The sequence below is a fragment of the Haliaeetus leucocephalus genome, unplaced genomic scaffold (genome assembly GCF_000737465.1).
Source record: "Haliaeetus leucocephalus isolate CR32 unplaced genomic scaffold, Haliaeetus_leucocephalus-4.0 Scaffold173, whole genome shotgun sequence".
Lineage (NCBI taxonomy): Eukaryota > Metazoa > Chordata > Aves > Accipitriformes > Accipitridae > Haliaeetus > Haliaeetus leucocephalus.
This window is the reverse complement of record NW_010972609.1, coordinates 1,803,165-1,830,541: the sequence shown is the minus strand read 5'-3', so window position 1 is coordinate 1,830,541 and position 27,377 is coordinate 1,803,165.

Here is a 27,377-nt window from a genome sequence, read left to right as displayed (position 1 = left end):
TTTTTTTTTTTAAGGCAGAGATCAGGAGGGAAATCTCATCTCTGTCAAAACCAGTGGAAACAGTCCTGGTCTTTAGGAGAATCAGGATTTTACCTCAAATCTTTTCATTTGCCTAGCACCCTTGGATAATTCATAGTAATAATAATAATAATAATAATAGCTCTGGTCCTTGCCAAGCATTCTGGATAAAGACAATACATTTGGTAAATCCAGGGTATGGTTATTATCAGGCTATTATAACTGTATCTAACAAGGACAGACAGTACAGGGGAATATTGTCCTGACTGCAGTTGTGTTGAATTGGTCAGCCTTACGACACATCACACATTTATACAAAGCCCCCAAATTTACTAAAATATACAGTTGGCAACTTCCTGCCAGTCCATTTTTCTGGGCTGCCACAACCTTTTTGGAGAACAGTTTTAACACATAGAATAAGTTTAACTTATAAATTTCATTATGCTTCCAACAGCTGGATTTTGTACAAATCCTGTGATACATGAATCAAAGCTATCAAGGTTACAGACAGTGCAAACAGGGAACGTCTGATACATGAATCTTCCAGGTGCACTACTGTGCTTTCCAGAAAAGACTTGCAAAATTCTGGCTATTGTACGTGTACTTTGCAACTTACTGAAGCTGACCTCGTAGGTAATACTGAAAGAGGAGTTGCCCTGAAGGGAGGATTTTTTCTGAGCTAAATGTTCTGCTTTGCTCTATGGTTATGGCTTAAATTTTCTTTATGCTATTTTTATATGAGATCACGGATTACTCTGTTCAAATACCTATGGAAAATGTTCAGACACCTCTTCTTCTGGAGTAACTTGGAACACCTCTGTTGATGTCAACGGTCACGCTTGTTGGAGACAAATGCTTTGATCTAGATGTAGAAAAAGTATCAGCTACTGCAGGCACTGCGGCACAGACAGAATATACTCCAAAATGGAACGTATTTTTCCACCCCCAGAACCCTTGGAAAGCTCCATGAAATTCATGTCTCTGGAAACTATTTAGTTAATATGCACTGTAAAGTTACCAGTGTGAACTTGTGTCATGGAAAGACTGATCTTCTCACTTAGTCAGTGCAGGTAACCGAACCTCCTTAATTTTGTTACTGTAGATTAAATTGGTCTTGAACCTTTGTCTCCGCATGGTACGCACAGTACCTAACCATATATGTGACGTGAGGCTTAAAATAAAGCATTTCCTTGAATCAGGATAATACCAGGACCTTGATGAGAACTGAGAGGAAAAATTGCCTCTCGGTTTCTCTCTATTTTGAAGCTGATACAGTGCTCGTATGATTTGTGAGTCTTTGTGTGTGAAGTGATTATTAGGTTGTGACAGAGAATGGGGGAAGATGTGAAATAACCTGAAGGCTGTTTAGGATTAGAAACAAAGTCAGATATAATTTGAGAGGCCTGAATTCTTTCCATTCCTTTTTAGTTGGAAAAGGGTAATAATTGTAAATTGCTCTTTGCAAGCAGAAAAATACCTCTAGTACAGTCTCGGGTACTCACATTAGACTATGTGTTTCTGGAGTGGCCCTTGCCCCCCCTAAATTTTCCTACTGACATTAGTCACAAACAAGATAATTACTCATTTCTAGGCCAAAAATAGATGAATTGACTTGGAGTTAAAATATTTATGTTTACTTTCATTAATAGATTGAGTCAACAGAAATGAAATACTTCCTTCTCTGACTGTAATCTATTTGTGCTGGGTGAAAACCCAAGTGTACCTACCTGTCTGGACTACTTGTAACCTGCAATCGATTTTCTGTATTTGGGCACTATCTGTTTAATGCAAGTAACTGCATGTTTGGTTTTCATTGAAAAGGTTCATTTAAAACTAGTTTTCATGCTGTATTTTAGACATACTGACATAGAGGTCAGATCCGGGAAATATTGGCAACCGATGGAGCTAAGTACAAATTTGATTTGCTAATGATAGAAAAGTAGGAAGAGGTACAGCCTGTTTGTCATGGTATTTGTTCAATATGCCAAATTATCTCTTAGCAAACTCACATATTCACCAAATGTGCCGAACAAGGATTAAATGTGATTTTGAACTCTTCCCCACACCTTTCACGTTATACTGAACCTCCTTGCTTTCACTTCAAGATGGTCTGAACACATGCCTGTCAGTTTTTCCTCTGGAGCACGGTGGAAATATCTTACAGACAGTGCTTACAAGGTAGATCTTGCACCAGTGAGACGCTGTGCGTGAGCAAAATTGCTCGATGGTCCTACTTATGGACTGCTGATTCACTCAGAGCTCCCCCAGATGGGTGCACTGCGTTCTCCTGCGAGCGAGGCATCGTCTGCCTGCTGCCTCCTGCTCTGCTGGGTGCGCTTCCCAATGAACCGTATGAACTGCTCTTCTTTTTCCCACATTACACTGTTCTTCCCTATCTGTTTCTCTGCTGTTCCTTGCTGGAGGTCTGTTTTTTTTCTATGAATCTTTCCTGAAAAATATGTTTTTGAAGGGAGGTGATAAAAATTTGTCTATACGCCTCTCCCTTTGTATTTGTGTGTACTCATGTGCAAAGGCCTGGATAGCTTTGTGTGATATAAAATGTTTACTAGGTTGAAGTCAAGGGTTTATGTATGTGATACATTATTCAGGATACTCCAAAAATCCCAATACAATTCCTCAGCTTGTCATAGTTTTTTTATTTATTTTATGTTACAGGGCATATTTTAGGAATAAGTATTTGAGAACTGGTTTAGGTCTCTAAAACATACATATTTTCCTGTCACTGTACTTGTCAAACTAGCTGGTGCTTTGTTAACAGCCTAATTTGACAGACTGTGAAGATCAACTACAGCAGAAGATGACTCTAAGGTATTTTGAGTCCGTGACATCTACTAGCCAGATGAAGTCAGGTGCTTGTGCTATATATACGAGGCACATCAACTAGAAGTTTGCTTTTCTAATTTGAAGACAGTGTGCCATACCACACCTTAAACCCATCGTTGATCCTGAAAGGCATATCGCTGTTTTGTGCTGGCGTACCACTCTTTGCTGGGAAGTGGGAGGTAGTGGGTAGAAATTTGTAGAGGAGGGAAAGACTTTTTAACGTCTTTCAGCTGCTACTTTGGAAACTGTGGTTCCTCACGACATGAGGGCCTAGCAAGTGAAGTGTTCAGATGAGCCCAGAGTAGTACATATGAATTCACTTAATATAGAAAAGATGGTAAAACACCATCATGAAGTCCTATTGACAAAGATTGTGCAATCTGATGTATGGATTTCAGTCATACATGTAGAAAGTGCGTGTATTGTGTGAGCGTAACTGTGGGTGTCTGGTGTGTAGATACAAATACTTCGGTAAATATTTTGACTCTTGCATGTGAAGGTGCTTAAATATACAGTCGCTACCGATTGAGTCAAATATCTGCTTCTCTTTCAATGTAAGAGTTTCCATTTAAATGCTGACAATGAAACTAATGTATAAAATCTGAGAATGTGGGGGAAGTGAAAGCAGAGTCATTCTCCTTGAGAGGAAATCTCAGGGAATGGAGATATGGGTAGCTATGGAATGTGCAAAGTGATGGTAAGAAAACATACACTATATACCTTGAGCCGTTGTGATATTAAAAGAACTTTTCTTTCTTAGGCTCCACAAGAAAAATTACTGAATAAAATAAATTGGCCTGTGGCCTCTTGAACCTGTCAGAAACAAGTTTGCTCTTAAGAACACTTTAACTTCAGAGATCTTAGTTTGAATAATATTGTTGCATTCTCTCTCTCTCTCGGTTTTTGGGTTTTTTGGTGTTTGGTGGGATTTGGGGTTTAGGTTTTTTTGTTTGTTTGTTTTTCTTCCCCCTGCTCTATTGGCAAACTATTCTGGTTTTACTGATTTGTGTTCATAATGAACAAACAGACACAGAAGGATGTTGACAGGGATCTAGATCACAGTTCTGGTAGTTATGGGGAGTAACTTGCAACATTTTTAGAAAGTCAACCAAAGCTCTGGGCAGCAAACCTGGATTTGGGAAGGAATAATTCTGGTGCGGTTTTGGACTAATGTCTGGAAACCTTAAATTAAGTCATATCTAATAGGTTAGTCCTGGACATATATCACTGTTAGCCATTTTGTGTGCTTATTCAGTCTCTGGAAAATTCTGGGCCTAATGAATAGTGAGGGAAATGTTCTTAATTTTGCTTTTGGGATATTGCTTCTTTAGAGAAGATGTGTTTTGCCATTTGGTGTGTTCCAGTGACTCATCTTCCTTCACCTTCTGGTCCTGATGCTTCTGTGACCTGCAACTTGAGGGACTTGCAAGTCTGCATTCTGCCAGCAAAGAGCAATATTGTTCTTTGCTTCTCATTTGTCCGCAGTTGAGCCGGCCACAAACGGACGCAGCTTCAGAGGTGGATTTAAAAAGCACTCAGGCTGTGGCAGTGCTATATGTAAGTTGTGTTTTTATTTACATGCTCATGATAGTTATGTCTGGGAAGACTTGTGTGTCTTGCCAGATACTCTGGTACCTGGTAGCTATTCTGTCTTTCCACCAATAGTTTGCAGACTTCTGCCAAGTTGTTTCTCTTTTGTTATGAGAGAGGTAAAAATAAAATGGGCTGGACCTTAATCAAGAAATTATTTTAGATACAGCTTGGCAACAGAAGCAGACCCTCAGCAACATTTTCCATTGTACAGTCACTCTTTTTTCTTAACTGGGCAGTATGATAAATTGCTAATTTCAGGTCAGGCAGTTTAAAGTGCAGAACAAAAACAATGACACCATGGAAAATAAAAAGGGTGTCCAGTGTATTGAGTTTAAATTTAAATCTGTCTCTCTCAGGAAGCAGACTTTAGAAACACAGATGGAAACACACCTCAGAGGAATATGGCTGAAGTCTAATGAACAGGGATATCTTTCAAATTCACCAAGAAAAGTGGGTTAAATCTCTTCTTCTGAAAAATGAATGAACAAAACCTGATTTTTCTTCGGCTCACCCCTTCATATAGGAATAATTCTACTGTGTCTAATTTAACTAGTTCTCTTTTCTTTCAAGTTCATCAAGTCTCTGTTTTCTATTTTTAAGAGGTTAACTTGACAGCAGTAAAAATTAATTGCCTCTTTATATATATATCTTGGTCTCACAGAATAAAAGATGTTAGAAATGGTCTCAAAATGGTAGGTCTTCTGGTCTGTTCCCTGTCTATACAAGTCTGTACCAATATTATGAAATGGTTCAGAAATGCTTGTTGGGCATTTACCAGCATTTTCACAGATATCTGAACAACTTAGGTGCTTAGATCCCATTGAATATAGTAGGAGTCTCTTGATAACTTCAGATATCCAAATACCTATAAACATTGAACCAGTAGTTTTTAAGCCACTAAAATCAATGAGAGCTAAGTACCCCGTATTGCAAAATCTGTCTAAACATGATTCTGGGCTCTTTGGTCTCTCTTGAAACTGAGATTAGGCTTTTAAATCATGAACATGGTTTTGAAAAGTTTGTCTTAAAACTTGCTGTGTCCTGTTCCTGAGGGAGATATCAGCACTGTTTCAAAGATTTCATTGTCATGTCAGTATGTGATGCATGAGTGCTATTAATCTGTGTTCAGTATATGAAATTATTTATCCTCAGTGATTTTATTCTTTGAATATTAGGAGATGTGGTTACAACACTGATTGTTTTAAAAGATATGGAAGTAATATAAATATGTAAAGAATTAGGAATTTACTGACTCAAAGTATGTAAATTTAATTATTGAGACCTATCCTATCAAACCAGCTTAATTATGATTTTTATTGCAGTTCTCTGAACAATTTCCAGTAAGACAAGATTTTGTTGGTGGTGAATACAAAATTCACAAAAAGTGAATACAAAATTCAAATGTTACTGCATGACAGCCCTGTGGTGGCTATTAAATCCCTGCTCCGCGGTGTGATAAAATGCCTTCTTTCCTGACTCTTCCTGCCTGGGTAAGTATCAAAAAGTCTTTGTCCTTTTCTCTACACTTTATCCTGTGGCAAACTCATGTCTAATTTACTGTTCATGCAGAGATTTTCTAGGGTTTTGGTTCTAATTGAATAACCGAGTTTTAGACAATTTCCTGGAGTTATGAGTTAGAGTGACCATCTGTGGGGCTGAAAGAGTCATTAACTTTCCATGGTCATTTCCACCCATTGTCTTCCTTTTAGACTACCCATAAGGATTCCAGTTAGCAACCAAATGTAACGATGGGTTGGTTTTTTGTGTCAGGGGAACACCTGTCCATTAGGAAGAAAACGGAGGCTTTCAACTTTTTTTCAAGTAGATCAGTGAAGGACTGTCAGCTGGGAACAACATTTGGTCACTAGCAATCTGGTACAGGCTGCTTCAAATCCATGACCCCAAACTGGAAGATGGTGTTGCCTGATCAACCTGCTTCTTCAGGGAAAACAGTTTAGGCTACAACATAATTTTTTTTCATTGGGCCGTGAAATAGCACTTGTAAACCTTTAAGTATGCTTGGCTATAGTTTCAATGGTCTCTTTCTACAGCATCCTCACCTGCACATAACTGAGCTTGTTTTATTGAATGCATATATCTGGTGTGGAATTGGGGTGTCATCAAGCATAATATGGATCAAAATTAATATTGCACTACAGAGAGATTCTACCTCCTCATTTATTAATTGACTTCAGAATTAACTGGCAAATTCAAAGTGGAACAGAACTTTAATTTTTTATGGTATACGTTTGTGTTTCCTATTAAAAAGTCATTTGTTTTTCTGTTTAAGGGTCAGACAAAAAATACTTTGCATTCAGTACCTGCATTGCTGATCCCTCTTTCCTCAGGAGTTGGTGTGTCAGTTGTGAATTTCAGCTTTATTAATGAATTCTTCCTACCAATTAATCCTCCTGTATCTTTTACTTGATTGTTCTGATCTTTACTTTTGTCCTAAAATGTTGCTCAGTGTCCTGTGTTTATAGGAGCCGCGTTCTACCATTGTGACATCTGCATTTCAGGAACAGGTTTTCCTGTTCTGTATAATTTCCAAAGTGGGCTTGAAGTAAGGGAAATAAAAATGTCTTTTTTTTTCGTACAGCACCTACATGATTGCAAGTGCTTGATGGAAATGATACAAAGCCTTTTTCTCTGCCCAAAAGACTTTTCATCATTTTTAAAAAGTAATTTAGCAAGTGGAATCAAAAAATAATATGGAAAACATGGAGATGAAGTACTCTGTAGCAATTATTTCTTTTGACTGATCAGTTAAGATGCACACACATCTTAGCTGCAACCAAAAGATTTTCTTGCAGCAGTAATTATTATCACTCAACAACTCTTGTGAATGTTGTGGAAGTGGTTAGTGATTGAAGTAAGAAAAAGGTAGTGGCTTTTTGGAGCAATAGAAAAGAAAAAGTAGGAAGAAAATTTAGCCCTAATTTATCAAATTGTTTTTGTATGCACCTATCTCTTAGATGTTTGACTAAATGAATGACCTTTTTACACTCTGAGACATTCAGAAAGTCACACCCGTGTTAAAGACCTATGGTGAAAATGTGATTCTCTGTACTAAGGCTGAGAGAGGAATAAGGTTCTATAGTTCATTACTATCGCATCCTGCACACAGAATAGAGAAAGCAAAGTTACCATTACTGGTAACTGACTGGTTTCTTTCAATTTGCGATTGGTCTGGTTTTCTTGAGGTCCCTCATGATAGACTGCCTCTCTTTCATGTTAAAATATCATTAAAGTGATGCATAAAAGTGGCTGCTGTAATTTTGTAACAAGTGCTTTGAAATCTTTTCTGGCTGAGATTGGAAGAAATCAAACTGAGAAATTCAGAAGAAATGAAATCAAGATTTGATTCAGCTTTTTTGGTTGTGGAACCAAAAGCAACTGCCCGTGTTTTAATACTTTTCTCCCTGGTTCCAGCTGTAACCTGTGGTAATTGGTCTCTGAACTGACTGATTTACTATGGTGCACAGTATTTGACCCTTAATACCAGCACAAGATGGACAGTGGAAGGCTTGTGAATTTTCCAGTGTCTTCAGCCTTCTGTTGTTACAAGGCATCAAGTTCCTTTCCATTTTATTATTTTCTCTTTTTTTTTTTTTTTTCTTTTCTGGTTCATGCTTGCGGTCTTTTGGCAAACAGCTTTGCATTTCCTTCTCTTTTGTAGAATTTGTGGCCACATAAGTTATCAGCTATAAAAAGGCAAGAGCAGGAAAGCTTGTCCTTGACATACCCAGTGGAATAAAAAAAAAAAACCCAAACCAAAACGCAAACCATTTCCTATTACTTTGTTCTGTTGGTAATTGCTTATAGGAGGTTGCCAGAAGGAACAGTGTGTGTCTTCAGGTCAGGATGGTAAACTGCGGTGTCCTGCCATACTAAAGAAAATACAGTTTTTGTTTCCTGCAGAGTGAGGAAGAGCGGATGCGACTCCTGACAGCTAACCTTGTGAGCAGGGTTAACTGCAAGGGCTGTGTCGAAAGCGGATGAGTGCAGCAACCAAGAGAGAGCATCAGGATGAAGAGTGGCCCACTGTGTTCGAAAGAGGCTCTGTAGCTCGTAGTAACTATTTCACTATTTAGAGATTCGCAGTTGAAAGCTTTTGGTCTGGACTAGTCTAATATTGTGTCACTGTGAATGGTGAGGAAGTGACAGAACCACTGTCAGAGGATCAGTAATACAACAGTTTATGAATACCTTAGACATTTATTGCTGGATAATGTGATTTGTTCTTTAGAAACACTTCTTCCCTTCGTTGTCTATAGAGAATACCTACCTGGTAGGTCTGAGCTTTTTGGCTAAGGTATACAGCAGTTGAAACTGGGTCAGACATGTGTCATTCTCCCCCTTTTTCCTACTCTGTGAAGCATGGAGAACTGACATTTAGCCATGAGTAAAATGCTTTGCTAATTCCATGCAGCAACACCTTGCTCTGTTGTTACACTTTTTGGTGTAGCATTGCAGGACTTCAGATTGTAGGCATGGACGGGCTTGCTTTGTGTTAACTGCCCTAAAAACATAGAGCAAAAAGATGGTCCCTGCTCTAAAGAGCTTCCAGCAAAGTATGAGATGATGGGTGGATGCAGCCTGGCCAGTGGATGACTACAGGCTGTTGCAGAACTGGAGAATAATTTCTTGTAAGATGAATTCAGGAAATTTCCACATATTTTCTCTCTTCTGGGCATCTCACAGCTAGCTGCCTGTTGGTTTTGGATTTGGACCTTTGAAGGCTTTATGAATCCAGGGATTATTTTACTGTCTGTATAATTCTGTTGTAGGGCTGATGACACCCCTTCAGAATGTCTGTCAGGTTGCTCATGAGGGATTTCTGCCGGTGGACCTTAATCTGAAAGTCCTGTCCTACGAGGTATTGGCTTGTTTATCCTTGAGACCAAGGTAGCTTTTTAATCTGTTTTAGAATAAGTAATGCTTTCAGGGGCTAGGAAGACCTTTTTTTTTTTGTCCCCATCTATCCTTAAATTAATTTTATCTTTATGGAGAATTCTTTTGAATAAGTGTGTTACAATAGAGTTAAGTGAAGCGCTTCATGGCCACTGCTTTTCTTAAATTACACTTGAACCTTGAGGTTTAGCTGGGACCCCTATTTCACCAAAAATTCCCACGCTCAGTGAATTTTTCTGAACTGCAGACTTGTAACACACATCAAATCAAAATAGATAATCTGTATGACTGTTACTACTGGAAGTTAAGAATAACTAATATTGATATCAAATATTGCACATTATATATCAATACCTAAAATTTCTCAACTAATATTATAAAAATGTTGACGTATAGATGCTTTTGGCTTAAAGAAAAGGCTTGCCATCTGTGAACTGAATCAGTTTGGTTTACTTTGGACCAAAGCACATCAGCTAATGTTTGATTGAATACTGCAAACACAAGCGGCTCAAAACTTGTGAGTTAGACCTTCAAAAAGGATAAGCCTGCTTTAGAAATAGCAAGATTATATTGTGAATCAGTTAAAGTTTTCTGGGTTTTAACTTTTTTCAAGCTTAGAAACTCATGAAGGCTAGTTATTGTATGACAAAAGACTACCCTCAGGAACTATCAAAAAATACCAATAACCTCCAACAAAGCTGTGAAAATTGATACCAGTTATAGTTCTGAATGACTTCTGCAGAAGCAGGATCCTGCAAGGGGGACGCTCGGATGATTAGACTCACAAGAGTGACTGCACGGGAACAGGTCACAAAATTGTGCCATAATTTCCAGCTCTGCAAACTCAGTCCAGCTTGCGGGACAGCAAAAGTGACTGAATGTGACTGATTCTGCTTTCAGCTTAGCTGGAACATTGACAGACCTCAGGGACAACAGGATCGTGCCACACACACACCAGGAAAGCACAAAGCAAAATAAGTTTACCTTAATGCTTGGATAATAATATTAGTAAACTGTGTGGTGGGTTAAAGCAAGTGGGAGTGGGGAGAGGAGACAGCAATCTTCTCTCCTGCCTGGTTTATACAAGAAGCACTTCTTTCTGTGCTTCCCCATTTTCTTGCCTAGTGAACTCAAGGCACTTTGTTTCAGTTTTCTTTAATCGCTGCTACTGAGGAAATTGCTCTCTATTCTCGCACCGCTTACATTGCATTTACACTCGAGAGTATCCAGCTAATATTCCATGGTTGGTTAGCCCTGTGGTGTTAAGGAAAAATCTGAACTTGTTGGGTTCCATTTCTTCCCTCTATAGGTAGAAGATCTGACCTGGGGAATGACTGCATAAAACAGTGTAGTCTTACAGCTGGTCTTTTTGGTGCTAGAAACTGAGCAGCAGCAAACTCCAGACCCCGAGGTCCTTTTCTGGGTGCCTGACAATACAGACCGAGATGCCTGGAACGAATGGTGTACCTTTCTGTGCTGGCTGTTTTGGAAGGATATTGTTATTTTTATATGCCAACCATCCCTAGAAGAAAGCTATGCTTGCCGTTTTTTGTATACGGTTGTCTCATGGCTTCCCAGCAGTGCAGGTAAAACTGAAGAGTCAACTGTACCTCACTTGTTGGTAGCAGGGTAAGGGAAAGAGAGACACAGTGATGGATGCTGTTGGGATGACGCAGTCTTCCACCAGCTCCTGCTGTCCCGTACGCATTCATCTCCTCCTGTGGATAGAGTGTTTGAAATTTTCAAATATTTTGAGGCTTCTCCTGGGTGTTTTAAGAAAATTAGTACTTGAATAATAGGTTTTACAAAGTTTTTCTACAAGCTTTAGAAATAATGAAATTGCTACCTAGGCTGCCTTTCTCTTGACACACAGCTGCCAATCAGTAAGTATTTGTTGTTACAACTTGATATGTATGACACAAACTGGGGAAAACGAGATTCTTACTGCAGGTGTTCATTTTGATAATGCAGACCAAATGACTGAATTTTTAAAGAGAGCAAAGAAACAATTTTGGTTTTTCTTCTATACCCAGATACCCAGGAGGTTAAACACAACTGCCATAAAACACGTAGAACTTTAGCAATACGGACAATGGCAGTACAAATTATTGCACTGAATACAATGAAGGCCTTTGTCTTCATATAAGAATTAGAAGATATTTCCAAATTTATTGAATACATTCTTTGCTACAGCAAAGTTTGCTAAACTGGTGCCCAATTACGCTGGCAGGTTTTTTTCCTGTGTTCTGAGCACATCTTTGAAATGCTGGTTCACTTCAGGTAGGCCATTCAAGGCTCATCAAGTGAGAATGATTTTCAGATAGATCCTTCAGTGGCCACTGAGGAGAACGAGTGTTAATTTAGCTCAGAGTCACACTGCTGATGCAGTGGTTTCTAGCATCTTATCAGCCTACAGGACCTTATGGTAAATTCAGATACTCTTTTTAAGATAATACTCTGCACAGTTTTTTTTCCACCAGTTGTTTTTTTCAGTCATCCTTATGGTTAAAAGAGCTCAAGATTTCTCTATTTCAGTTCAGAAATGAGCAGAAAGATCTAGAGGTTTGGATGAGCGTGTTGGCTCTGAGTTTAAACGTGAGCTTAACTTTAAGCAGGGCACCAGTCTTGATGGTATCTGTAGGGTTACTCGTGTGCCTGTATTTAAGCAGGGCTCAGATGCTGCAATGAATCTGGACATTGGGCCTGAGATCTTATACATAAGAAAAGAAGAAGGAAGTTCCTGGCTGAGGTACTGCAAATTCAAGCTAAAAACCTGCCACGTTCCTTTTTTTAACCCATACAATTACAGATTTTTAATCCATTATATATTTATTTTATTTTGCTGGCTATGTTTTACTGATGTGAAATCAAAGGCTGAATTCCTAAAGAAATAAAATTCTGCTTCCATTGCCTGTTGCTGCTAATTTAGGCTCTGTTATCTGTGGGTGTTTTGGTACTAGAAGTATGGCATCACTGTGGGTCTACAGTGGCTCCCCTGTGCTGGATCAAGTCTCTTTTTTTTTTTTTTTCTTTTTTTTTTTTCTTTTACAATGGTTGAGATGTGTTTAATTTATTGTAGGAAACTCTTAAAGATGCAGGATCCTTTTTAGAGGCTTCTACAATAGCCGTGAAGCACTTATTTAATCCCATTGAATGGAGACTAGATTTACTAGCTGGGCTAGACATGATTTTTGTTCAGGAGTCATCTCGGAGTACATCGAAGTTTAAAGATCTTTGCAGAAAACCCAAGGAGAAACAAAAGGAGTAAATTTTAAAAGGAACTTTGTCAAGGAGTTTTAGATGTTAAACAGATAGAAAAACCATGGTGGCTTGACTGAAACGAGTGTTGGGTTAGCAGAATCGTTACTGATCCGGTGAGACATGCTAATGAGGCACTTTAAATGCAAGTTTGATGGAAAAAGGGGCAATTTCATACCAAAGTGCAGCAAGGTTACTGAATCAAAGAAGGTACACTTCAGTTCTGCAAAAGGGGACAATGCTCCATTGTCAGATCCTTTTTCTTTTGACTTTAAACATGTTTTAACTACACTATTTACTAAATTGTACAATGTGGCTTGCCCACTGATTGAGAATTTATGACCAGAAACAAACCTGTTAGGGGAAAAAGAAAAACTGAGTGTGATCCATACTGTAGCTGCATAAAATAGTTTGAATGAACTTAACCTGAGCACGGTGGGGGGTGCACAATATGGTTTTCAAGCCCAGGGGCCTAGGATCTGAGTTCAAATAGAATTTCGTCTTTCAATAACAATTTAAAAAAAAGGGAGAGTGTTTGGAGACATCTGTGGCCTCTCAACCTGCGTTAATATAGATGTCTCAGTTTTGTCTTAAAAAGCCTACTTCAGAATCGTGCCTTGTCAACCCATCCAGCATGCGAAATGCCTCAGATTGCATCATGCCTGAAATTCACAAACATCTTGTTTTACTTTCAGTCATTACAGCTCTTTTGATAAAAATAAAGACTGACAACATCAGTACTTGCTCTTGCTGCCACAAAAAATCACTGCACAAATCTTTCACTTCCATGAAGGAGAATTCAGGCTCCTGTATGAGATTTATTGAGCAGCTTTTGGGCATGATTACTACACACAAACACAATGAAATTGCCTAATTTTTGCCATGCTATTTGTTAAAAGAATGAACAAAGTTCAGCTGCAGCAAGGAACAGATTTTTTCCTCATCTAGTTTAGTAGAATTGCACTGCATAATTATAAAGCATGTTACTCTGTCTTGGCATAACAGAGTCCCAGCTTTCACAGTTATAAGAAATTTCAGTTATGGGCATTTTTTAAATATTTTTTTTTTTCAAAACCAGAACCTGCCTGTGGCAATGCATTTATTATTTCACATCTTGTGAAAGGTTGCTCAGCTGGGTTCTGAATTTAACCTCCAACTTCCATGGGTTCCCACAGGCGTTCCTAGTCAGAGTCAGAAACCACAGAACCAGCATAAAAGCAAAAGGGTTACCAGAATGGAGAATCTTAACAGTTCCTTTCTCAGACCTGAAAATGGGATTTATATGAGGCTTCAAAAATTGCTTTAATTGTTCTCCCCATTTCTCTATGTTTTATTGCTAAGCTTTCAGTTCATATCTTGGTCTAAAAAAGACTATCCCAATATAAAGGTTCTCTTTGTACATCTGAAAATGAAAAATACATGGTATCTCACTGAGGGGTCGTATATTGTAAGGCCTTTCTGCAAGTTTTGGTACAGCAACAAGTGGGAAAGTTTTAGTTGTCAATTGCAATGAACAAGGTCCATAATAAAAGTTATTAAATTCAGCGTCAGCTGGCAAAGATCAGCTGTAGATCTACAAACTTCTATGGTGCGGCAAACTTGGCTCTTGTTTTGTCCCTGCATAGCAAACGAGTTGGATTTTCACAGTGTCTTTATATTTGGGATTGGTAATTATGTATCCTTAACGTGTATTTCAAGATTGCATCTAGATGCATGTAGATTTGTCAGTAAGAGTTTATCATTGCACAATTTTGCACTATTTAAATATGTCACGGGATATGTATAATATATGACTAGAATGAACATTTTCAGGTTTTATGTATATACTTTTTTACCACGGAGAATGCAAAAGTCTAGGTAATAATAATAAAAATTGAAAACTAGGTGGCAGTAATACCCAGCTGTACAGCCCTCCTATGAGCGATGGTGGGATGACTCATAGTTTTCTTAGGAATTCTGAGGGTGCTGCAGTCCCATACTGAATGGCTCAGCTATTAACAGAAAAAGTACAGGACCAAGTGTTCATATGGGCTCATTCACTTAAAAACACAGAATTAGTTACAGCCAATCCTCTTCTAAAAAGGAATAGCAAGAAGAACTAAAGTGAATATCATAGGAGAACTAATTAATGCAGCTAAGCTTGTTTAAATATATGTTAAAAGCAATTTCCTTCCTACTTGCACTGACAGAAGAAGGGGAGCTGTGATTACTGCTGAAATTCTTGTTTCTTGTGGTTGTGGCCAGGGGCCAGCAAGTATTCTAAAGTCCATAAGCAGATTGCTATTCACGTCGATGGTTATATATAGTCTATGGGATGGGTATTCTGCTCATGCCAGAGTAAGCTAAAAGTAACATGACTAAAATCAGTGGAATCACTCTGTAGAAAGACTATTATTGGCTCTGATCTCAGGAATTCATGATGAACATCCTCATTTATTTAGAGGCATGGGCTGAGGCTACAGTCCTAGAAGAATTAGACAACTGTGAGATTTATGGGCTGACTTCATTGTTTAAATGCAATATGCTCTCCTTAGATTCATACAGTTTAATTGCATGTGCAAAGAAGAATGCGATGTCCTTTTCTGGTTAGCTGAACTGCTTGTGTGGCAGGACTGCACAGAAAGGTTGGGGGAGTCCTGCCTCTTGGATGTGGTTCTCTGCCTGACAGTACTGGAAATATGTAGTACTTGCTTTATGCCCATAAATTATTTTGTTTGAAACTGGGTCACCTAATCATTCTCAGATCTGTCTGAGCTGCCACAAACTCATCTTTCTTCAGAAAATATTGCAGAGATTTATTCTGTATTTGATTTGAATTTGTGTAGCTCTGTCTATGATAAAGATCTTTTGATATGTGCTCCTTTTCCAACAAATAGTTCTTTACTTTGCACAATCTTGCTGTACAGTCTTAAGCTCAGAGTAAGTCAGTGGTATTTCTCCGGTAATATAATTAAAGTTGACATGCTTCCTCCTGTTCTTCAATGAGAAATATTAAATATATTATAACTCCTCCTTCTGTGCCATTTTTGGGGTCTAACTAGGATATAACAATGACCTCAATGTCAACGCTTGCTTTTTTGGGGGGGTGGCTATATTTTGCAAGCCCATTTCTATTACTACTTCTGCCCTTCTGAAACACGTGCAAGTAGAATATGATGAGGTCACAAGTATCAGGTCTTGAAAAAAGGGTGTCTTTCACAAGTTACCCAGAGCATTCACAAAATGCCTTTGCCCAAACCCGGCAACAATAGAAAGGCAATTCATCTTAGCTGTAGGTTTACTTGATATGCGGTATGTACCAGTCACTGGTTGACTTGCTAACTAATAGATAAGAATTAATAGTGAATTTTTTCCTTAAATCTAATAGTTCATTTTACTTTCTAAACAACTCTTGTTTTCCAAAGCCTCCATTTTCATTCTTCCTTACCTATTCTTTATTTGCATAATAGTGAAGCCTATCAACCCAGTTTTTCTAGTGCTTTGTGAAAAGTGTGATAAGATTATTTTATTTGTATATTTTTTTGCATGAGTTCATTATATTAGGAAACAAATGTTAAGTCTTTGTACCTGAGCCAAACTGACTTTAACCTCTCCCAAACTAGAACTCCTGCAGGGATGGGAGGAGTTTTGACCTACTCCTAAGGACATGGGGAACAGGATATACTTTGGGGTAACTTACTAATTCTGGGGGTCATGTGAGTAAGCACAGCTGGGGCCCAGCATAAATTTCTGCCTGTCTGGAGCATAGGTGCTCTTAAGTGCTTATCCCCGCTCTTATAGGTATGTAGCCAACCATATGCACCTCATCTCTGCAGCTGGGAGCTTGCTTATAAGCACCAAACCCATTTGTCTCTCTATATTTTATAGGCTTAGAGTGCTCTTGATAGAACTATAGGCTTGTTCTTGCTCTTGTGGAGACTTAGAGGAAAAACTGTTCTTTGCCGCTGGTAGCACAGGGTCAAACCTAATGCATACATTTGTGGACCTTTGCCCCAGCAAGACTGCTGTTGTCTTTTGATGAACAGAGCTAAGGGACCATTGGATATGTTCCAATGTTTTAAACTTAAAAAAAAAAAAAAAAAAAAAAAAAAAAAAAAAAAAAAATCTGTAGAATTATATTGTCAAGAGTTCCTGTTGCTTATAAGAATGCAATTTAAAACAAACAAACCAAGCTGTGATAGATACAGTTATCAGCAATACAGAAAAGATCTTAGCAATTACTTTTATAACATCAGAGATCTGCTGAGGGTAATTAACATGTATTGCCTTAAGATTGTAGCACACTTTACACTTTACAATCACATCATAAATAGTAGGCTATCTGTGATCTCTTTCATGTATGTGACTGCTTTTGCTTTTACTTAAGAGTGTTAACCAGATGACACTTCTGTCCCTTAATTTATTCTAACAGCCTCTCGAATGCCAAAGCTCCTGTTGATGGAAATCTTGTCTAAGGAAGGAAAAAACGAGCAAATATAATCTCTGGGTGAGTTTACTGGATTGTGTTCTCTTCCACACTCCATGCAATTATACCTAGCAGAAGTCGATGTTACATTTTCCTGCAGAGGGTTATTGCAGAATGTTGCATAACAAAAGGCAACCAAAGAGAATTCTTTAGCCTTTCTGGGAAAGGCAGCAGTATCTTTCCTATTTACAGGAAACAAAAAGTAAATCATTAACTTCAAAAACTTGGAAGTGGAAACACTATTTGGATCTGTACATGCTGAGGGACAAGAATCAATGTAAGTATGTAAGAAGGAAGATATTTTTCTGTGCACTATTTTCCAGTTACCCTGCATAAATTAGTAAAGAAAGGTGTCTCTGTTTCACATAGTTGTACATGACTGAAGAAAATTAATATACTTGCCTTAAAATGCAACGTATATCTTCACTTTTTTAATCTTCGGCTGAGTTCAGAAAAATAACTTACACTTCTGGGAGTCAAAGACTATTTTGCCTTTTATCTCAGTAGGATCAGGATTGAACCCCAGCATTATATTTCCACAGCAGTCACTTGTGCATTACATCAAAAAGAGAAATGGAAGTTTTCCAGCAAAAGAAGTATTTGTTTCTAAACTAGTCTTTTTTTGGCCTTGGTTCTGTGAACACATATGGCCATTTTTCATGTCCACACAAATCTGTAGGGTCCAGGACAATAGCCCTTAAAATCTTTTTTTAATATGGTGTAATATTAAGGTAATAAACTGGTCAATACTGTGAACGGTATACACTAATTGCGATGAATGCCTTAAATATTCCAAGCAGGAAGGTGGCAACTTCTTTTTACAGAAACATTAATCCACAAACTTTTAAACTCTTCAGCGCATGCAGAAAAATAAGCACGTATCTACCACGGTAAACCTACATGTTGGTATGGTTTTGAGAAAGTAGCACTTACAGGATTGAAAGCCTTAATCTGAATGTATACTAATTTTGCCATTGTCTTCATGGGAGTTTTTATCTACAGAACTTTTCTCTAAGCTGTTTGTCTAAAGCAGTGTAATATTGATATTGATGCACATATATGCTTTTATACAATTGTGTAAGTCTTTCATCATAAACGATCCAAAAGGCTTGTATACGTAAGACTACCTTTACACAATAAGATGTCAGAAAATGTGAGGAACACCTCTGAAGGCAGCATTACAGAGCTATTTCCCAGTAGAGATCTGGCCAGGATCCTTAGGTTAACTTTCCCATTTCCTATGCAAACTCTGAAAGCATCAGGTCTTAGTGATGATGTGTGGACAGGACGTAGGATTGCTGTGCAGTCGGAAAGGACCCCAGTCCTCATAAGTAATAAAAGAGCAGTGGTAGTGAAGGCTGAGCAAAGTTGGTGATACACATTCTTTTTGTGTTCACTGAACAACTGCTGTCATCAACCTCTTTCCTTTTCGAAGTGCTAAACACAGGTACAGCATTAATGAAGATCTAAAGTTATACAGGTCCAAATGAGCCCTGTGTAACTTATTTTCCCTTTTGACTAGATTTATCTATATATGCCTAAAGTGTCTTTATACCACTATAACTGTGGTGTAAATACACTCCACTGAGATGCATTGTATTATGCCTATCTCTTTAACTTTACTAGCATTCTTTTGTATATAAACACTACAATCTGATCCTGAAAACCTTTCTCACTCCCCCTGGAATCTGGATTTTCAGGCTAGAGGATTGCCTTAAATAAGAAAGCTACAGATAATACCAAGGAATTCTTCCTTAAGCAATCCATGAAGGAAATGCCCTTTTTTTTTCTTTTTTTTTTTTTTTTACATTCAGACTATTTATAGATTTTTTCTTTTTCTTACACTTAGATAAAAGAATTAAGAGTCTCATTTAGCTTGTACATGTCAGCTAGAAGGCTGACCCTTGCAAGAGATTTAATGGATTCAAAAGGCTCTAAAGCCTCTCTCGTTATGATATTTCAATTAGTATATCATAGGTTTTATGAAGTTTTCCAACAGAAACATTATGTGGAAACTATATAAGATCTTTACTGGTTTCTTGAATGGTGTGGATAATAAAGCATATTACAGCTTTATTCTGTATTTCCCAGTGAACTTGATAACAATTAAAACCTCTTAGTTTTGTCTATAGAAGAGTATACAGGGATCTGCCTTTCATCGTTTTAGCTTTAAGCTGCCAGTTACACAAATTTCCGTTGAGTTCACTCATGTCAAATTTGTAATCTTGTATTGTAGCTCTTATACTGACCCTCTTATTATGATACCTGAATACTATCTTTGGGCACTGATCAGTGAGTTGTGAGACTGTGTCCTGTACAGAGCAGGAACAACATGGAGAACAGCAGCATAAAATTCATTATCCAGCCTCACCAAAGTGCTTCAGTTCTGGTCTAAATTAATCACCCTTAAAAATAAGAGGGCATAACCTAACCTAGTTATTTGCAGCTGACACATGTAGGTCCCTGCACATCAACCTCCCACCAAATCCAGCAAGAGGACAGTTTGCAGCCTCTCTCAGGACCGCATCTGATGTGACAAGAACAAAACAAAAGTGACAGTAGTTCATGATGGAAAAGGCAGTAGAAGAGTAAGGGGAAAACTGTGAGTAGTAAGAAAAGTAGCTATTTTTGCAAATGTTTGCTTGCTTGTTTTTATGCTGTGTCCAAACCAAACCCAATGCAGCATTTTCAATGTTTTTGTAGAGCCTTTATTCTTCTCTGACCTGATCAGAGATAGCAGGTAACAACAATCTCATCTGAAAACACAGTGGCTGGAGATTTCCATTTTGATCTTTTTTTTAATGTTTGACAGTTTGGGTGCTGATGCAAACTGGTGAAGCATCTGCTCACAGTCTGCTTTGCTGTTGTCCTGCACTTTATGTCTGGCTTTCAAGGAAAATACAAGCTCCCATTCCTCACTGATAGTGCTTTACGCCCACTTTAACTGCTTGCTTCGCATTTTCCTGATATGCAGCACATAAATGTATATGAATGACTGATCTTAGTTTTCACTGCTGTGTTGCCTTATTTCTAAGGCTATCTGAAAGCTTTACAGATTATAATAAAGTATACCTCTGAGTGTCACTATACCATGTGAGAGGCATTGGTCTAATTTTACAGGTGATGATCTCCTGGAGAAAATTCTGATAGAATTTGATCAGATTAGTAATGTTTTTTCAAGTTTCTGTAGGAAAAAGAAAAAAAAAAAAAGGATATTTCTAGTAAGACATTCCAAAACTGGCCCCTAACACAATAAAATGGAAAACATTCTTTATTAGACTACAGATTGGCTTAATCCTTACTTCAAGCTAATACATTTTTGCTGGAAGGAAACAAAGACAGAAAGTCTTTCTAAAACACAGAGTTGTTATGATTTTTTTAGAAACTGGTAAGGACAGAATCAAAATCTCCCTTCAGTTCCTGTTTCTTGCATCAGGAAGAAATTCCTCTCTCCCCCATAATCCAAACGCATTCAGATCACTGCTCCCATGCACTCCTAGCATTTTGGTGCTGTATGGTTTTATGTAGCATGATATGGGTCGTTGGAACTGATTCTGTGAGTATCACTTACGTGTCAAACCATTCTCCTTCCGTGAATATCTTCTTAGAGGTGGATGACTTTGGTAAAGGACTCTGCCTTTGGAGTATGATGCCCTGTGTACGTGAGCGCATTTGTCAGCAGTGCTTCTTCCACACCTGCAGCCACGCAACCCTGGCCCTTCGTGTCAGGAGAGCGCAGCCTCCACAACACAACAAACTGCCTGTAACTTTTATTCCTGGGCGCCCTTGCTCCTTTGGGGCAGTAGCAGAGGGCAGAGCAGGGGGCCTAGAACAGCAGGTCCCTGCCAGAGCTAATGTGGAAGCGAGTGCCTCTCCTGCCCGCACGCTTCTCACCGCTGTCCTACAGGTAGAAAGGCAGCCTGTGTGGATTTACTTACACCTCATTGCCTTGGGGTGAGAGATGGGTGCGGGTGAAAGCAGCCACTGAGCAAAGTTATTGCAATGACTGTTTTTTTCAGAGTGTTTCCCCTTTGGTGTCAATTTTCAAATGGAAAGTATTTCGCGTGCCACCACAAAACAGAGATACTGCAGAGTTGCAGAACATTGCTCCTGAAAGCTGTCATGAAATAAATATATAAATGAGGTTATAAAAATGGGGTTTGTATAAACTGCCCTCTTCTAGCAAACATTTCACTTCCTATAATTGTGTGCGCTTTTGTTTGAACTTATCAAATATGTGATTGTTCTCCTTCTCCTTCAGGGAGATAAGAAATCCACCCTCCGGATATGCAGAATGATGTTGTTGTAATCACTCTTCAAAGGGAGATCCACAGTAAACAAATGTTGTTAGCCTGTTGCCTCTGCAGCTTCTTTCGATGAGCTGCAGAACTTCCAGAAAAAAGCTGGGACTAAATAAGAGGAGAAATTTAGCTTAAGAACAAGTAGGCAATTTTCCTTTCTTCAGTCCCCAGGAAAGACCAAAATTTATAGGTCTGTGTAAGAACACCTCAAAAATATATAATCTTTTTTTCTAAGCAGAAAGTATTTTGCCTCAGAATAGGTTGACTCTTTGAAGTCTGCCAGTGTTGCTATAAACCTGCAAGACTGGGAAACATAATTATGCCTTAAGGAAAAGCGCTTGGACCAGATAACACTATGTATAACAGCAACAGGGTTTCAGTGCACAAGTTATGTAAGAATTTTATTGTTGCAGTTATACCTGCCAAAATCACATCCCCTCACCGAAGCTGCTATGCTGGCCAAACATTTAAAAGCAGACTACAGCTTATAGCTGTGTGTTTGGTTTGGGTTTTTTTTCTGCAAAGGTAAAATTCCTAAAAGTGGTCAGATGAGCCCTGCGGAACTAAACTCTCCAGCCCAATGCAGCAGCACTAGCCTGCAAGGTTTCCCAGCCTGCCCAGTGTTTGTCCTTTGTCACAAGGAGACTGTCTCTGAATTATTACACATCTGACTCTCTCCCCTCTTCCACTCCAGGCCTTCTGCGTTGAAATTCCTAACAGAGCCGCACAGCGTTAACGCAGGTGCGGTCACTTCTCGGACACTCAAGTGAAACAGGGCAGGGCTAGGGCTGCTGCCTTGCTCTGCTGAGGGTTTGAGTCCTCTGGAGGGCTGATGCAGCGTGTTTGTAAAGCATAAGGTCAAACGCGATGAATAGGTTCATAAGGTACCCATGTCCTCTCACATGAGCAATGGAGCAGATGCAAATTTCCACCCAGCGTGGAGGTGCCTGGCTCATTTCTGTGTTCTGCATGCAGCCAGATTTGCATTAGTGTGCAACAGATTTCTGCTCACAGCTGCTTATTACTCAAGGAATTGGAAGAGCAAAGCCCAAAAGCCATGTATGGTGCAAACCCTTGTTTATTAACAATACAGTCTCCGACTAGAATAGATGGAAAACTACTCTTTGATTTTGTACACACCACCTTAGATTCATACGAACTGGAGAGATATCTCTTTAGGTCTTGTGAACTGTTAACAGAGTGAAATTCCAGGTTTATAAATTAGAGGTTTGACATGGTTCATTGTCACATAGTTTGAATTCCTACCCAGATCTGATCTATCTGAATTCTGAAACTTCTGAGATTTGCTGATCCCTAACATAAGCCTTAATTCATAAGACAGACTTTTAAGGTCACACTGAAGTCAGTGAAGTTAGGTGTTGCTTAGTCACGGACAGTTAAAACCAGAAGGTGATTCAGATGTTACAGGACTTTCTGCATAACTACTGTGGGAAGAATCATCTTCTTTTCTTCCCCCCCCCACCCCCCCAATTTTTTTGAGTTCTTTCTGACAGTAGCTGAAAAAGTGTTGTACAGTAAATCAGTCAGAGGTAAACTTTCAGCGCTACTGTCAGCACTTAACATTCAATCTCAGTTAGAAAAGTTCTTGTCTAATTGTATTGCTATTCATGAAATCTATTTATGTACTGCTATTCGGGATGTGCTTAATCTTAGCATGCTTAAAGCCACCATCAGTTTAAATTACTTCCTGAATTTGGCCTCAGATTTTGCACTATCTGGTTGCCTCCAGTTCTGTTGTGTATGTTTTAACCAGAACTGAAACAAGCAGCCTCTTCTTATGGTGTTTGTGCTCTATTTGAAGCAAAGAGGTGGAAGTGACGCTTAAGGATTCACCCTTGCAAAAGGTGATCAAAGTGTGGAAGTGCAGTCATAAAACTTTGAATAGCTAGAGCTAGTACACGTGGCAGCACCTGGGAACTGCTGTAATAGAGTAAAAGCCTTCTATACTGTCATGATGGCTTTACTGAGAAGATGAATTATGAAATACAAAGTCTTTCTCAAAGACAGTATCTTCCCTGTTTTCTAGTTTTCCCCCTGAGAAGTGTTAGTAACATTGAACATATTTACACTTGAGATAAGTTCTAACCTAGCAAAGTGTTTAAGCAAAATTACACATTTCCTTTCAGTTAAGCATATAGATATGTATTTTGCAGATTAATTGCTTTGCACTTTAATTTCATAATTTATGCTGTAGTCTTTGTTACAAATCTTATCTATGACTAAAACCTGTCGGCTAATATTAAAGGTCTCATATTCTGAGTGACTGTCATTGCCCCTGCACTCAGATCAAACCAACCCATTCAAAAATGTAAATCCAAGTTGATTTTTCTTGCTTTGAAAACAAAGGCTCAATTGTCAGAATTGTCTATTATCTAAGCATTTTTGCAGAATGTACATGGATTCATGTCCCTCAGCATAGTGCATCCTTTGTTTGATTTGCTTTCAACATTTTTGATGTAGGTGATTTTCTTCTTTTCTGTACTAAGAAAGGTAGTTTCATTTTTCATCACTTCTTTTCCAAAGAATAAAATGTTTGTCTTTACAAAGTTTTCATTGAATGATAATCTGTAGCATATTAACTACTAATTCGTTGGAAGGATACTTGGTGACTACAATAGTGAAATACAAGCCTTGTCTCAGTGGAATCTGGATTTCCTCTCTTTACGTTGGTTTGGTTACCTAAAGATCAACAAGTAGGAATTTTGTAAACACTTTCAAAATAAGATCAACATCTGAGCACCTTCATCAAATTCACTTTCAAAGTGTCTAGCCTATCAAGTCCTGCCCGAGTCAGTGGGAGATGTAGGGTCTCAGCAATTTAAAAAGCAGGCTATTGCTTTTTTAAGTGCTTAAAGATGGATTAAGGAGGCTAAATCTAAACACCAAGACTGAAAATGGTGGATTTTAGTTCCTTTGAACCAAAATTTAATGTCATTGTCCCTGTTAAATGAGGCTGTGAGACTTATGGCTGCTGTTATGCCACAAGCGTATGGATATTAGAATCTCTCTCTTCTATGAACACTGAAGTTTTGCAATGTTTGATAGCTTGCTGGAGCTCTCCTGGACTCTAAAAGTCCATAAAAATTCCATTGTTAATGTTTCTCTTTCCAATGATACCTCTAAACACAGAATGCTTTCAATTAGCTGCATTTTCTACTTGAGTCTACTTGCAAGAAGGAGCATACAGGTACAAATATCCATTCTCAAAGAAATTCCATTGCACGTATATAACCTCAGCTGTTGCAGTTAAAATTTTCCTGAGAATCCCTTTGTTTTTGTGTTCCCAATTTCTTCAAATAGTTCATGTCTATGCAAGCTAATTTTTAAAAAATAGACATTTTATTCAATATGGTGGTCTTGTCTTCCTTGTATTATAATTCTCACACAAAGAAAACTGAGAAGACAATTTTCATTACAGTAAGAGGATTTTTTCAAGGCTTGAATTTCACGTACCTTTTATGATTAGGTTTGCAGTGTCTTGTTTGGCTGACTATTGGCTGATGCTGCAAGAAAAAAGCAGGTGTACAGGTTAGTCTGTTTAGCTACCATTTTGAATAAAATGTACAGCATCTGGGAATAATTAGCTGGAGTGAAAATCAAATTGGCCAGTCATCCTTAACAAACAATCAGTAAAAAGAATACAAGTAAACTTTGCACAGTGACACAGGTTCAGTTTCAGGAATCCAACATGCAAATATTTATAACACTGTTTCACGCTGATGCCCATATTCTTCTGCTGTTCTCTAAGCTGGAGGTCTCTCAGGAACAATCCATGCTCAAAGAAGTTTCTGGATGCTTCCACCCACGTAAGAGTGGAGAAAGTTACAGGTGTACATATTGTATGAAAGCATGGCGAGAAAAAATTGCATGTGGCAGCTCAAAATCCATGATGTAGTTACAGTACCTGGCTAGATCTGCTGTAGCCATATTACCACATGTATTGATTACATGCCAAAATGTTCTATGAATTCCACCATCTTCACAGTCATTTAACGAAGTGAAAGTATTTATGTATACCTTTGACAAATAGGCTTTAGTTTATATAAGACTTAACCGAGAGCTGCAATAGCAAGGATGGACAGCACATTGTTAAGCACAGAAACCACAATCACCAGAAAGGCTTTCTGTTTTATTTACTGACCCAAACCACAGGAATTCTTTCATTACTTCCTTTCTATTCATGCAGGTACCATATCAGGATGGGCGAGCTGTCTCCAGCTAAGCAAATTAAACTGCGGAGAAAAAAACCAAAATGCAAGTTAACACATTTCTGATTTTTGCCTATGAAAATGAGCTTTAGATGTGAGGTTGTGATCTATGTAAATTAAACGTAATCCCTCTGTATCAGAAGATAACTCCCCTTGGGCCACTTAAGGACAAAAACAAGGGTAAAAAACGTGCTAAGGGTCCATGCTGTGACACCAGATTAAGGTACCTATTGTGTGAGAAATAAATAAATAATAATAATTTTGCAAGCTTCTCTGTCCTCCATCTGTTACTTGAAATTAGAAGAAACAAAGATTCTACTGCAATGATTTCTCTCTTTCCTTTCACAGTGCTAGCTTGGAACTGCCTTTTGCCACTCAACTTTATTGCTTGCTTGGACTTTAAACTGGTTTCTTCTGAGTGAATCAAAGATTGTACTGACCTAAATGTCACTTGAATTAATGTATTCTTGTTTCAGTCTTTATTTTTCTCTTGGAGCCACTTCTAGCTTAAATTACCTTGTATTTCAGGGCTTGAAGACAAGGTCACAGTCATGCGAAGAATTAAAAGTATGGGACGTTTCAAGTTTGCTTTCAGTATTTTAAGAGAAACGAGTTTGAACGCAGTTATTCCTGAGCTTATGAAATAAAATAACTATATCAGTACTAATAGCCATTATTATTATGTAAACCCACTTGCTCAGTGATGTATTCTTCAGCAAAAGTGAAGGCGAGTGACTAGCCAAGCCATATAAAGAACAGCATGTAAATCATAGCTGGAGCTGGAGAACTCCTCGGCCACGAGTAATTCTGCTGCCGATTTTCATCGTATTCTTCTGATGAATGTTCCTTTCCTTTTGCAGAGACCACAGCCATCCCGAGTCCAGTTGCGCAGCCGCATAGCCCCCACACATAATACTTGGTCTGTCAGCTGCTCATGAGTGATATATTGCAACAACTCAGTGTGCAGTTTTGATGGCTAGAATCACGGCTCTTCTGGCACGGTTCTGAACTGTCAGTAGAAAAGCAAATTATTAGTGTCTAGTATCCAGAAATGTTCTTCAGGGAGAATAAGCACCATTATTAAAGCTCACTTTCTATGAGAATAACCAAGCTATTTCATTCTGCTGGTTACATGGTCATGGCAATTTTCCTGGAAAACAAAGGCTAGAGGCACTATTCTAGCATAAGCAGAGCTTTTCTAAGAAGTGGACTCTGATATTTTGTAGCTTTCTTTTAATTCTGGTAATATTCTGTGTGCTCTCTGCTTTTTCAAAGTATGTTCCTACTTCTTGCCTTATTCTTGTAGCAGAACAGCGTCAAGGTTTTCTGACACTATAGGGAAATATTCGTCTGAGAAAAGAACAGTAGAAAGTAAGGCCAGACTTTTCAAGAGTGGCCAACTTCATCAGACCATAAAAAAAACCTTGAAATCTTGGGATTTTGTTAGTAGTGAATAAAGTTCTCTTCCACAATTTTCTTCAGCAGAAGCAGCAAGGTGTGAACTTTAGAAGGACAAAACAAGGGGGCAAAAAAACCCCCCAAAATGTCCAAGGGGGTTTCTATGTTTGATTTCTGGATACTTTATATTTCACAGTTGCCAAATATGCAAATGTGGGAAAGAGAAAATAAGCCCTACAACTCACATTTTAAATAAGATTACCTTCCTTAAAAATAGCTTATGTTAATATTTGGCATAAATCGATTATATGTCATGCTTCTTGACCATTAAACTTCTAAATAGCCATTACAGGGACA